The following is a 12,228-nucleotide window of genomic DNA, read 5'->3' as shown; positions in this document are numbered from 1 at the left end:
GGGGCAAAACATAACTGGATCTGTTTTTTTTTAAATGATTGAATAATCATATTTTACGTGGTTTTATGTCTCACTAAATAATCTGTGCTGTAGGGTTCATACAATAATCGCATTTGGAGAAGAAAATATACCAATCGTAGTTAGTATATTAATCTTCCAGAATGCTTGATTTCAAGAAATGTCATTAATATATTAATACTTTATATATGAAAGTAGGCATAACTATTTCTTCTCCAGGTGAATACACTCGCGAATTTCACACGTATTTTTTTTCGTGTCTTGTACTTATAAAGCCTCAGTACCCGCCGGTGCTGATGGGTCCTGCAGACGGTGAGAAGTTCTGTAGCGTTTTGCAGGTTCTTTTTCAGAACTAAAGAACAGTGGAGACGCGATTAACCAAGCACTGGCTTTATTTTACAACCACACCAAAACCAAACGCAGGATCTACACACACATGAGGAGACTGACGAACACGTACACACATTTAGGGTGGTAATTACCTAACAACACACTCTACTTTTACAGGACTACACAGGGCACTAGAATTACTAGGACATTATTTACACAGGCAGGGTCAGCCGCTGGTCATCGTGCTGACCCTCAGACTCTTCCCGGCTACCACTCCCAGCATGCCCAGCGGTACTACGAGCGCCTAGGGGCGCTTCCTCCTCACCACCAGGCGAGGGCGTTACACTGCCCCCACCTGAAGCGTCTGGCGTTGACTTTTTTCAGTTAAAAAGTAACTGATTTCTCTGTCTGCTACAGATAGACAGTGACACAAACTGGTGTTTTCTGTGAAATCTCAGTTTAGTCTTTTCCTTGCCTATACAGTATGTTTTGGAGGATATATAAAAAGGAAGCTTTTGACCAGCACCCCTTCTAAGCAGAAAATCTTTTCTCTGTTGCAGATCATCCATGATGCTGACCCACATGTGACTTACAGCACCCTGTCATACCAGAAGAAACCAGCTTCACAGAGAAAACCTGCAGCTCTTTGTCAGCCTGAGTTTTTGGGCTTTGACAATTCTCTGTACTCATTATAATGAATAGACACTCCTTACAATAAATAGATAGAGGACTGTGTCCACAGGAGACAACTGACTTCACTGGATTAAAATATTAGTCTTTCTTACTGCAGAAGCTTAATAATAATCAAACATATATTTCCCAGCTATAGCAAGTGCTAGTAGACTGTTAAACTACAGCAAAACACATGGATTAAGATAGAATAAATGTAATAAAGATTACAGTTATGCATACAAAAAGGATTATTTTCATATCAGCAAAAGTTAAATTGTAGTGTAAGATATTGGAGATCACTTGCATTGTTATTTAGTAATAAAACGTGTAGGGTTAAAAGTGAATATACACATTTAGCTGACTCGATCTATGATGCCTAAATCATTTTAAGAGATTGTAAATGAAAAGTATATTCTATCTTCTGAAATGGTATATTTTAAATAAAAATGATCAGCAAACTGTTTTGGTGATCTCTACACTTCATTTTGCCCTGGAAAGAAGATTTATTGCTATCGTTATTTTATTGGATGTAATTTAATCCTACTTAATGAAACTGAAAATCCAGATTTTGTCAACAAAAAATATACGATATTATTTACTAACATTCAGTATACACTAAAGTTATCAGGTTGACTGAATAATCTTGTTTTCTGAAACAGCCCCCAGTATGAGGTTTCATTCCACTGCTAATTTCTTAATTTATTTAATTACAAAGAAGACAGGCATGAAAATAGACTGACTATGCTTATCTTGCTCTGTCACAACACACAGGACCAAGCCTGTGTTTCCAGTACTGACTGGCTAGAAGTGTTGTTGAACCCAGGAAGACAATTTGCATAGAAGAGACAGTTTGCATTGGCAGCACATGCTTCAGTGCTCTGGGACTGTTTATAGCCCTGTGAGTTTAACACTTCATGACTGAGAGCTGCCCTTCATGGCAACAGAGCCCACAACAACAATGACTTTCATCACCATCATCATATGGACACTCCTCATCTGCTCAGGGTAGGAAGGGGTTGAAATGTTAAGTAAGAATTATATATGAAGTGAAAATGAATTATTTTGTTTAAAACAAGAAACATTATATTTAGAAATAATACTTCAGGATCTAATCAATATTTTTCTTCCTCATGTGTAATTTGATTTTTAATTTTCAGAGTCCAGGGGGCAGGTTACTGTAACTCAGAATCCAGGAGTGAAATCAATTCTTCCTGGACAGACAGTCACTGTGAGCTGTAAGACCAGTCCTGCAGTGAACATATATGATTCTAAGCACAGACTAACCTGGTACTAACAAAAAGCTGGTGAAATTCCTAAACTCCTCATCTATGCAGCAACTACCCGACAGACTGGGGTCCCAGAGGGTTTCAGTGGCAGTGGATCTGGGACTGACTTCACTCTGACCATCACAGGATTCCAGGCTGAAGATGCAGCAGATTATTACTGTACAGGTTTACACTACCTCAACAGTAACTGGCTGTTCACACAATGTTACACACCCGTACAAAAACCTCCCTCAGCTGGACTGCACTGCTGCAGCTGGAACCTACTGCAGGTGCTGAGGGTGAAGGCAAAGACACAGGACACAGCCTGTGGAGGAGCTCAGCTGCGCACAAACACTATGAATGACATTAAGTTAGTTGTATTTAATTTATATAACTTCATTTTAATTTATTTTTGTATTGTTAATGTTTATCTTGAAATTAAATCTTGTTTATGTAATCATTAATGTTCACTTCAATGTTTTCTTTTTAGTTGCAGACTGAGAGAGAGGGGGAACCCAGAAATAAAAAGGTGTTTCATGCTGTAGACCAGGCTCACACCTACTTAGCTTCAGTGGGCTGCCAGCTGGGATTTGCAGAGTGATATGGCCTGTCTTGTTATCACTCCTGAACATTCATTATAAAATCCATTAAAATAGAAGCTGTCTTAAATATTTCCATTAGATTAATTCATTTTCAGTAAAAACAAAACTTTTGTGTCACCAGAGAGCACTCTCCACAAGTGCATGAAAATAAGTGTTCAGTTCCCCATTCTCCAGCCCCATGTATTAAACACAAATACTGTACTTCCTTGAACACAGTGTGGAATGTTTCTTGGGAACACACACAAATTACAGGGCATTTTGACAATTCTATCAATGGAAAAATTAATATAGACAACACCTGACCTGTGGGTAATAGCTCCATTGTCTTGAGAATGCAGATAAAAAACCTGATGTGTCTGAACACACAGAGCCAAGTGCTGCTCTCCACATTCCACTTAATTCCAGCTGTGTTGAGTGGAATAAGGGCTCAGCTGATTGTGTCTCATCCTCTGTTCCTCATAAAGCTGCTCTCTGTCTAGTCCTGCTGTCCTGGGAATGTTTATGCTAAACTGCTCATCTTGCTCTGACACAACACACGGCACGAAGCCTGTTTCCAGCATTGACTGACTGAACCCAGGAAGACAATTTGCATTGAAAATACACTTTGCATAGACAGCACATGCTTCAGTGGTCTGGGAGTGTTTATAGCCCTGTGAGTTTAACACTTCCAGACTGAGAGCTGCCCTTCATGGCAACAGAACCCACAGCAACAATGACTTTCATCACCATCTTCATCTGGACACTCCTCATATTTGCACAGGGTAGGAATGGGTTTATAAGCATTTTATTTTAAGTCAAAATAATTTGTGTAAACCATGAAATATTTTAAATAATAAATTACTCTATGAAGTGTTTTAATTATTTTGTTTCATCATACACTGTTTGATGTTTTATTTTCAGAATCCAGTGGACAGGTTACTGTGACTCAGACTCCAGCAGTAAAGACTGTTCTCCCTGGACAGACAGTCACTGTGAGCTGTAAGACCAGTTCAGCTCCATTTAATAACAATGATCTAAACTGGTTCCAACAGAAACCTAGTGAAGCTCCAAAACTCCTGATTTATTGGGCAACTAACCATCCAACTGGGATCCCAGAGCGATTCAGTGGCAGTGGGTCTGGGACTGACTTCACTCTGACCATCACAGGAGTCCAGGCTGAAGATGCTGGAGATTATTACTGCCAAACTAAACACTCCATTGACAGTGCCCTTGTGTACACTTTCGGTGGCGGCACCAGACTGAGCGTTGGAAGTAAGTTATCTCTCTTTCCGTCTTCTCGCAATATTTTCATAATGTGTTGATCTGATTTTTTTTTAATTTATTATGAAAAATTAGAATCCACAGGATTTTGTCTAATACAGATTTCTAAATTCTAAACCAGAACTTTTGGAGGCAACAGAACAGGTCATAGCGAGCATGAAGCGTAAAAATGGCAGCAGTTAATCAGAGGGATTTTTGTCACAGAAATTGCAACGTTGATGCTCATGTTATGAGATTGTATTTTTACAGTGTTGTGTTGAGAAGTGCGATTCGGGAGCGGGGTGTCAGCTCGGTTAGTCTCAGCCTAGCTGGGCTGCTGCGGTGCTCCTCTACAGTGCGGGATACTTTACAGGCTTCATCTCGTGAATCCTGAGTGTCCATTTATTATGTTTGCTTTATAGTATGAATGCTTCTATTGTAGGCTACAATGTGAAATGTGCATTAATCCTGCTGATATTGGAGATACAGAGTCGGTGTCAAAAGCGCACAGCGGAACGTTTCCACTTCCCATGGTCTGGAACCCGATTGAGACTCTGTTGGGTTCAGACTCCGCCGGTCCAAGTGAGACAAGTCATGCCTTAATGTAGCCGCTGACTCGGGTCCATTTCAGGCGGAGAAGAGCTGACAGGCGCTGCACGCCGGTGGCTGACAGAACCCGAACTGCAGACTTCTCAAAACCGAATTCATATTCATGATATACAGTATATGTACTCGAGTTATCGCTGTTCAATTACTGTTTATTAACGTCAACTTTTTAAATCTTTCTTTTAATCATAAAAAACATCATAGTGCAATGTGTACAGATAGTCGAAGTGTTGAGGTAGATCAGTGTTTTTTCAACGTTCAATGTAGTGATTCTATTACAATTTAGGGGCAAAACATAACTGGATCTGTTTTTTTTTAAATGATTGAATAATCATATTTTACGTGGTTTTATGTCTCACTAAATAATCTGTGCTGTAGGGTTCATACAATAATCGCATTTGGAGAAGAAAATATACCAATCGTAGTTAGTATATTAATCTTCCAGAATGCTTGATTTCAAGAAATGTCATTAATATATTAATACTTTATATATGAAAGTAGGCATAACTATTTCTTCTCCAGGTGAATACACTCGCGAATTTCACACGTATTTTTTTTCGTGTCTTGTACTTATAAAGCCTCAGTACCCGCCGGTGCTGATGGGTCCTGCAGACGGTGAGAAGTTCTGTAGCGTTTTGCAGGTTCTTTTTCAGAACTAAAGAACAGTGGAGACGCGATTAACCAAGCACTGGCTTTATTTTACAACCACACCAAAACCAAACGCAGGATCTACACACACATGAGGAGACTGACGAACACGTACACACATTTAGGGTGGTAATTACCTAACAACACACTCTACTTTTACAGGACTACACAGGGCACTAGAATTACTAGGACATTATTTACACAGGCAGGGTCAGCCGCTGGTCATCGTGCTGACCCTCAGACTCTTCCCGGCTACCACTCCCAGCATGCCCAGCGGTACTACGAGCGCCTAGGGGCGCTTCCTCCTCACCACCAGGCGAGGGCGTTACACTGCCCCCACCTGAAGCGTCTGGCGTTGACTTTTTTCAGTTAAAAAGTAACTGATTTCTCTGTCTGCTACAGATAGACAGTGACACAAACTGGTGTTTTCTGTGAAATCTCAGTTTAGTCTTTTCCTTGCCTATACAGTATGTTTTGGAGGATATATAAAAAGGAAGCTTTTGACCAGCACCCCTTCTAAGCAGAAAATCTTTTCTCTGTTGCAGATCATCCATGATGCTGACCCACATGTGACTTACAGCACCCTGTCATACCAGAAGAAACCAGCTTCACAGAGAAAACCTGCAGCTCTTTGTCAGCCTGAGTTTTTGGGCTTTGACAATTCTCTGTACTCATTATAATGAATAGACACTCCTTACAATAAATAGATAGAGGACTGTGTCCACAGGAGACAACTGACTTCACTGGATTAAAATATTAGTCTTTCTTACTGCAGAAGCTTAATAATAATCAAACATATATTTCCCAGCTATAGCAAGTGCTAGTAGACTGTTAAACTACAGCAAAACACATGGATCAAGATAGAATAAATGTAATAAAGATTACAGTTATGCATACAAAAAGGATTATTTTCATATCAGCAAAAGTTAAATTGTAGTGTAAGATATTGGAGATCACTTGCATTGTTATTTAGTAATAAAACGTGTAGGGTTAAAAGTGAATATACACATTTAGCTGACTCGATCTATGATGCCTAAATCATTTTAAGAGATTGTAAATGAAAAGTATATTCTATCTTCTGAAATGGTATATTTTAAATAAAAATGATCAGCAAACTGTTTTGGTGATCTCTACACTTCATTTTGCCCTGGAAAGAAGATTTATTGCTATCGTTATTTTATTGGATGTAATTTAATCCTACTTAATGAAACTGAAAATCCAGATTTTGTCAACAAAAAATATACGATATTATTTACTAACATTCAGTATACACTAAAGTTATCAGGTTGACTGAATAATCTTGTTTTCTGAAACAGCCCCCAGTATGAGGTTTCATTCCACTGCTAATTTCTTAATTTATTTAATTACAAAGAAGACAGGCATGAAAATAGACTGACTATGCTTATCTTGCTCTGTCACAACACACAGGACCAAGCCTGTGTTTCCAGTACTGACTGGCTAGAAGTGTTGTTGAACCCAGGAAGACAATTTGCATAGAAGAGACAGTTTGCATTGGCAGCACATGCTTCAGTGCTCTGGGACTGTTTATAGCCCTGTGAGTTTAACACTTCATGACTGAGAGCTGCCCTTCATGGCAACAGAGCCCACAACAACAATGACTTTCATCACCATCATCATATGGACACTCCTCATCTGCTCAGGGTAGGAAGGGGTTGAAATGTTAAGTAAGAATTATATATGAAGTGAAAATGAATTATTTTGTTTAAAACAAGAAACATTATATTTAGAAATAATACTTCAGGATCTAATCAATATTTTTCTTCCTCATGTGTAATTTGATTTTTAATTTTCAGAGTCCAGGGGGCAGGTTACTGTAACTCAGAATCCAGGAGTGAAATCAATTCTTCCTGGACAGACAGTCACTGTGAGCTGTAAGACCAGTCCTGCAGTGAACATATATGATTCTAAGCACAGACTAACCTGGTACTAACAAAAAGCTGGTGAAATTCCTAAACTCCTCATCTATGCAGCAACTACCCGACAGACTGGGGTCCCAGAGGGTTTCAGTGGCAGTGGATCTGGGACTGACTTCACTCTGACCATCACAGGATTCCAGGCTGAAGATGCAGCAGATTATTACTGTACAGGTTTACACTACCTCAACAGTAACTGGCTGTTCACACAATGTTACACACCCGTACAAAAACCTCCCTCAGCTGGACTGCACTGCTGCAGCTGGAACCTACTGCAGGTGCTGAGGGTGAAGGCAAAGACACAGGACACAGCCTGTGGAGGAGCTCAGCTGCGCACAAACACTATGAATGACATTAAGTTAGTTGTATTTAATTTATATAACTTCATTTTAATTTATTTTTGTATTGTTAATGTTTATCTTGAAATTAAATCTTGTTTATGTAATCATTAATGTTCACTTCAATGTTTTCTTTTTAGTTGCAGACTGAGAGAGAGGGGGAACCCAGAAATAAAAAGGTGTTTCATGCTGTAGACCAGGCTCACACCTACTTAGCTTCAGTGGGCTGCCAGCTGGGATTTGCAGAGTGATATGGCCTGTCTTGTTATCACTCCTGAACATTCATTATAAAATCCATTAAAATAGAAGCTGTCTTAAATATTTCCATTAGATTAATTCATTTTCAGTAAAAACAAAACTTTTGTGTCACCAGAGAGCACTCTCCACAAGTGCATGAAAATAAGTGTTCAGTTCCCCATTCTCCAGCCCCATGTATTAAACACAAATACTGTACTTCCTTGAACACAGTGTGGAATGTTTCTTGGGAACACACACAAATTACAGGGCATTTTGACAATTCTATCAATGGAAAAATTAATATAGACAACACCTGACCTGTGGGTAATAGCTCCATTGTCTTGAGAATGCAGATAAAAAACCTGATGTGTCTGAACACACAGAGCCAAGTGCTGCTCTCCACATTCCACTTAATTCCAGCTGTGTTGAGTGGAATAAGGGCTCAGCTGATTGTGTCTCATCCTCTGTTCCTCATAAAGCTGCTCTCTGTCTAGTCCTGCTGTCCTGGGAATGTTTATGCTAAACTGCTCATCTTGCTCTGACACAACACACGGCACGAAGCCTGTTTCCAGCATTGACTGACTGAACCCAGGAAGACAATTTGCATTGAAAATACACTTTGCATAGACAGCACATGCTTCAGTGGTCTGGGAGTGTTTATAGCCCTGTGAGTTTAACACTTCCAGACTGAGAGCTGCCCTTCATGGCAACAGAACCCACAGCAACAATGACTTTCATCACCATCTTCATCTGGACACTCCTCATATTTGCACAGGGTAGGAATGGGTTTATAAGCATTTTATTTTAAGTCAAAATAATTTGTGTAAACCATGAAATATTTTAAATAATAAATTACTCTATGAAGTGTTTTAATTATTTTGTTTCATCATACACTGTTTGATGTTTTATTTTCAGAATCCAGTGGACAGGTTACTGTGACTCAGACTCCAGCAGTAAAGACTGTTCTCCCTGGACAGACAGTCACTGTGAGCTGTAAGACCAGTTCAGCTCCATTTAATAACAATGATCTAAACTGGTTCCAACAGAAACCTAGTGAAGCTCCAAAACTCCTGATTTATTGGGCAACTAACCATCCAACTGGGATCCCAGAGCGATTCAGTGGCAGTGGGTCTGGGACTGACTTCACTCTGACCATCACAGGAGTCCAGGCTGAAGATGCTGGAGATTATTACTGCCAAACTAAACACTCCATTGACAGTGCCCTTGTGTACACTTTCGGTGGCGGCACCAGACTGAGCGTTGGAAGTAAGTTATCTCTCTTTCCGTCTTCTCGCAATATTTTCATAATGTGTTGATCTGATTTTTTTTTAATTTATTATGAAAAATTAGAATCCACAGGATTTTGTCTAATACAGATTTCTAAATTCTAAACCAGAACTTTTGGAGGCAACAGAACAGGTCATAGCGAGCATGAAGCGTAAAAATGGCAGCAGTTAATCAGAGGGATTTTTGTCACAGAAATTGCAACGTTGATGCTCATGTTATGAGATTGTATTTTTACAGTGTTGTGTTGAGAAGTGCGATTCGGGAGCGGGGTGTCAGCTCGGTTAGTCTCAGCCTAGCTGGGCTGCTGCGGTGCTCCTCTACAGTGCGGGATACTTTACAGGCTTCATCTCGTGAATCCTGAGTGTCCATTTATTATGTTTGCTTTATAGTATGAATGCTTCTATTGTAGGCTACAATGTGAAATGTGCATTAATCCTGCTGATATTGGAGATACAGAGTCGGTGTCAAAAGCGCACAGCGGAACGTTTCCACTTCCCATGGTCTGGAACCCGATTGAGACTCTGTTGGGTTCAGACTCCGCCGGTCCAAGTGAGACAAGTCATGCCTTAATGTAGCCGCTGACTCGGGTCCATTTCAGGCGGAGAAGAGCTGACAGGCGCTGCACGCCGGTGGCTGACAGAACCCGAACTGCAGACTTCTCAAAACCGAATTCATATTCATGATATACAGTATATGTACTCGAGTTATCGCTGTTCAATTACTGTTTATTAACGTCAACTTTTTAAATCTTTCTTTTAATCATAAAAAACATCATAGTGCAATGTGTACAGATAGTCGAAGTGTTGAGGTAGATTAGTGTTTTTTCAACGTTCAATGTAGTGATTCTATTACAATTTAGGGGCAAAACATAACTGGATCTGTTTTTTTTTAAATGATTGAATAATCATATTTTACGTGGTTTTATGTCTCACTAAATAATCTGTGCTGTAGGGTTCATACAATAATTGCATTTGGAGAAGAAAATATACCAATCGTAGTTAGTATATTAATCTTCCAGAATGCTTGATTTCAAGAAATGTCATTAATATATTAATACTTTATATATGAAAGTAGGCATAATTATTTCTTCTCCAGGTGAATACACTCGCGAATTTCACACGTATTTTTTTTCGTGTCTTGTACTTATAAAGCCTCAGTACCCGCCGGTGCTGATGGGTCCTGCAGACGGTGAGAAGTTCTGTAGCGTTTTGCAGGTTCTTTTTCAGAACTAAAGAACAGTGGAGACGCGATTAACCAAGCACTGGCTTTATTTTACAACCACACCAAAACCAAACGCAGGATCTACACACACATGAGGAGACTGACGAACACGTACACACATTTAGGGTGGTAATTACCTAACAACACACTCTACTTTTACAGGACTACACAGGGCACTAGAATTACTAGGACATTATTTACACAGGCAGGGTCAGCCGCTGGTCATCGTGCTGACCCTCAGACTCTTCCCGGCTACCACTCCCAGCATGCCCAGCGGTACTACGAGCGCCTAGGGGCGCTTCCTCCTCACCACCAGGCGAGGGCGTTACACTGCCCCCACCTGAAGCGTCTGGCGTTGACTTTTTTCAGTTAAAAAGTAACTGATTTCTCTGTCTGCTACAGATAGACAGTGACACAAACTGGTGTTTTCTGTGAAATCTCAGTTTAGTCTTTTCCTTGCCTATACAGTATGTTTTGGAGGATATATAAAAAGGAAGCTTTTGACCAGCACCCCTTCTAAGCAGAAAATCTTTTCTCTGTTGCAGATCATCCATGATGCTGACCCACATGTGACTTACAGCACCCTGTCATACCAGAAGAAACCAGCTTCACAGAGAAAACCTGCAGCTCTTTGTCAGCCTGAGTTTTTGGGCTTTGACAATTCTCTGTACTCATTATAATGAATAGACACTCCTTACAATAAATAGATAGAGGACTGTGTCCACAGGAGACAACTGACTTCACTGGATTAAAATATTAGTCTTTCTTACTGCAGAAGCTTAATAATAATCAAACATATATTTCCCAGCTATAGCAAGTGCTAGTAGACTGTTAAACTACAGCAAAACACATGGATCAAGATAGAATAAATGTAATAAAGATTACAGTTATGCATACAAAAAGGATTATTTTCATATCAGCAAAAGTTAAATTGTAGTGTAAGATATTGGAGATCACTTGCATTGTTATTTAGTAATAAAACGTGTAGGGTTAAAAGTGAATATACACATTTAGCTGACTCGATCTATGATGCCTAAATCATTTTAAGAGATTGTAAATGAAAAGTATATTCTATCTTCTGAAATGGTATATTTTAAATAAAAATGATCAGCAAACTGTTTTGGTGATCTCTACACTTCATTTTGCCCTGGAAAGAAGATTTATTGCTATCGTTATTTTATTGGATGTAATTTAATCCTACTTAATGAAACTGAAAATCCAGATTTTGTCAACAAAAAATATACGATATTATTTACTAACATTCAGTATACACTAAAGTTATCAGGTTGACTGAATAATCTTGTTTTCTGAAACAGCCCCCAGTATGAGGTTTCATTCCACTGCTAATTTCTTAATTTATTTAATTACAAAGAAGACAGGCATGAAAATAGACTGACTATGCTTATCTTGCTCTGTCACAACACACAGGACCAAGCCTGTGTTTCCAGTACTGACTGGCTAGAAGTGTTGTTGAACCCAGGAAGACAATTTGCATAGAAGAGACAGTTTGCATTGGCAGCACATGCTTCAGTGCTCTGGGACTGTTTATAGCCCTGTGAGTTTAACACTTCATGACTGAGAGCTGCCCTTCATGGCAACAGAGCCCACAACAACAATGACTTTCATCACCATCATCATATGGACACTCCTCATCTGCTCAGGGTAGGAAGGGGTTGAAATGTTAAGTAAGAATTATATATGAAGTGAAAATGAATTATTTTGTTTAAAACAAGAAACATTATATTTAGAAATAATACTTCAGGATCTAATCAATATTTTTCTTCCTCATGTGTAATTTGATTTTTAATTTTCAGAGTCCAGGGGGCAGGTT

General features: G+C 39.3%; 2 long non-coding RNA genes across 6 annotated transcripts; both read left to right on the top strand.

Moving 5' to 3' along the window:
* The first annotated feature begins 914 nt into the window (after positions 1 to 914).
* On the top strand, positions 915 to 3,877 carry LOC138224141 (uncharacterized). 3 transcript variants are annotated; one of them, XR_011182492.1, is made up of 3 exons: positions 915 to 2,025; positions 2,355 to 3,648; positions 3,788 to 3,877. It is a non-coding gene; the product is annotated as an uncharacterized lncRNA (long non-coding RNA). The 3 variants fall into 3 exon arrangements; XR_011182490.1 differs by having other exon boundaries at positions 2,178 to 3,648; XR_011182491.1 differs by lacking the exon at positions 915 to 2,025 and adding an exon at positions 2,032 to 2,255.
* A 2,054-nt stretch (positions 3,878 to 5,931) lies between these two features.
* Positions 5,932 to 8,894, top strand: LOC138224140 (uncharacterized). 3 transcript variants are annotated; one of them, XR_011182489.1, is made up of 3 exons: positions 5,932 to 7,042; positions 7,372 to 8,665; positions 8,805 to 8,894. It is a non-coding gene; the product is annotated as an uncharacterized lncRNA (long non-coding RNA). The 3 variants fall into 3 exon arrangements; XR_011182487.1 differs by having other exon boundaries at positions 7,195 to 8,665; XR_011182488.1 differs by lacking the exon at positions 5,932 to 7,042 and adding an exon at positions 7,049 to 7,272.
* Positions 8,895 to 12,228: the final 3,334 nt, after the last annotated feature.

The sequence above is a fragment of the Lepisosteus oculatus genome, chromosome 18 (genome assembly GCF_040954835.1).
Source record: "Lepisosteus oculatus isolate fLepOcu1 chromosome 18, fLepOcu1.hap2, whole genome shotgun sequence".
Classification (NCBI taxonomy): domain Eukaryota; kingdom Metazoa; phylum Chordata; class Actinopteri; order Semionotiformes; family Lepisosteidae; genus Lepisosteus; species Lepisosteus oculatus.
This window is presented reverse-complemented; position numbering and strand designations above follow the sequence as displayed.